The following is a 2,500-nucleotide window of genomic DNA, read 5'->3' on the forward strand; positions in this document are numbered from 1 at the left end:
AACCTGAAATGCCTTTGGTAACTGCTACTCCTGGGACTTTACTGTAAGCTACTACACACAGTTACTCCCCCATCTGTACTATCATATATATGTAGTCATATGCATAAATCCTATCTATACACTAACTGAGCCTAGATCACATTGAGTCCAAGATACATTTGCACTTTGGTATTCCTGGACTTTTTACTTCTGGACAGTGGAGAAGACTGTACCACTGCAGTTGCCTGTCCAGGCTTACGCTCTGCTTTTAGCTGGATGCATGTCAAAGTTCCTCTTTGGATGAATTATTCATTTGGGATGCCCCGCCGTGATCCAGAAATGGATAACCCAAGGACCACTCAATCCCAGTCACCCAGTCCCAGACCATCTGAGTTTAGCTCTGATTCCAACGTCTTTCTCACTGATGCTGAGAGACCCTGGCTCTTCGGCTGACGTCATGAAATGCATGGTCGCTGTTTATTTTTCACACTGGGCTTTACACTCTTACTTCGGTTTATTGAGCATGGGGCACACCGGTAGCCTTTCACATCCTGGCTTATCTAAGACAGACCGTAGCACAAGAAAATTGTGCTGCCATGCTAGTAGCATAAAGGCACATGAAATGAAGCATAGAGACAGACCCTCACCTCAGTCTCTCAGCTGTGTAGAGCTCAATGCAGCATTGTCGGAATCTCGTACGGGAAAGACTATGGTTAAAAAACAGCCATCAGAGTATGTTAGCTTTCAGTTGACTCTAGTCCAGATTTTTAAAATAATGTCTGCAGTTATGCGTATAGTTTCTAAATCTTCTTTAGTGTACAATTTTTTATTATTATAAATTATTATTATTACTGAATTGTGTTTGGTTTCTTTCTTTGTGCCATTCATTCAGCATCAAAACAGAAATGCATTGGCTGTGATTTTTAAAACCTTTTCCTGTTCCAGAGGTTAAAATAAGATTTTGGTCTGTGTCCTGTATCCAGGCACTGGGATGGTATTCCTTTTGCAGCAGTGTTGCGCGGATAGGGCTGATAGCATCGTTTCGACTTTTCGAGGGACAGCTCTTCAAACACAGTTGCTTCGCTTTGATCCGTATCATTGTCGAGCACAATGGCATCCGTGTTCCGGCCCGTTACCGGAGAGAGAGATGCAGGTTTTCCCGGGATTCCACTTTCGTACTGTCTGCCTACGCTTCTGAAATCAAATGATTTTTTCTCGTGCTTTGTTAATAGCATGAAACAGCTTATCTGAATCACACGACAGTTAACATGCTGTGGCAGTCTCCACTCTCCTGGCCAGTGAGGCATCACTCCGATGAAATAGAGATTATTTCAGTAATGGTGGGCTATAGGATTTGCCTTTTGAGTTTCAGAGTCCATATGAAAATAACAGCAATATCACGTTATTTTCACCAAGCACACTGCTATGGTGAACTAAAATTTATGTGTGTCTTTTGTGTGCTAGCTAGTGTGCATGAAGGTGGTTTGGCAAAAAATCTGACAGCAATTGAGGTCAAATGCATTTTTGGCTATGAGGGAAAGGTTATGGTGGTTGAGATTTTGTTTTGGTTATAAATAAGATTAGGGAATAGAGTGGCATATCATCACCCATAATGCACAGTTCATTCAATGAAAATCTGAAATACGACTGTGACTAATTTAATCTTCACATGTGTTTCTCACCCTGTTGCTGGTGGACTGACAGTAGCATTTCAGAACTTTTTCCAAACTCTAAATGCTGAAGCACTGGATAGACATGCTGGCAAGAATACAGATTTAGAATATTTCCCAGAAATGGCAAAATTCATAGTTTGCAAGTGATTTGAACATGAGTTAAAGGTTTTTACACCACAAGACTGCTTTAGATTGACGTGTGGTTGGGTGTTTGGGCAGTGAAATGTAAAAGATTGCAAGCGTGTGTGTGTGTGTGTGTGTGTGTGTGTGCATGTGTGTGTCTGTGTGTGCGTGTGTTTATTTTTGCTCTTTTCCTGTGTGTGGGGTCTTCACGATCGAGGACAAACTCCACATGTCTCATCAGTGCTAAAATTTGGTGATAAGAATTTTTGTGGTCAGTGAAAGTTCTGCTGGTTTGGATGAGGGTCAGATCTGTTCCAGTGAAACAGGCTGTTTTCATCAGAAACAAATTTGTATTTATCTAAAAGGGGCCATCTTGATGGCTTTGGTTTATTCAGTGCATGCTAGCGATCCAGTAGTTCCACAGGCTACATAGATGCACTATATTTAATTACCATAATTTCATCCCATTCAGCACAGTGGCAGCTGTCACACGACAGGCACAATGAATTCAGAGACTTAACGGCTTCTGATTTATGAGGAAAAAGGATTTAAACTTTTTGTGTGGCCACAAAGATGGAATTGGCTGGAATTCATCTTCATTAGCACATGGGCAGACTGAATTAAAGGTTGGATGAATTCCACATTTAGCTTTCCCACACTGCAGTTTTAGTTTGCTCTGTGTTATCATATTTGGATGCTTGTTTAATACCTTTGAAATGGTTGTG

This window comes from Electrophorus electricus, chromosome 21, assembly GCF_013358815.1.
Source record: "Electrophorus electricus isolate fEleEle1 chromosome 21, fEleEle1.pri, whole genome shotgun sequence".
NCBI classification, from domain to species: domain Eukaryota; kingdom Metazoa; phylum Chordata; class Actinopteri; order Gymnotiformes; family Gymnotidae; genus Electrophorus; species Electrophorus electricus.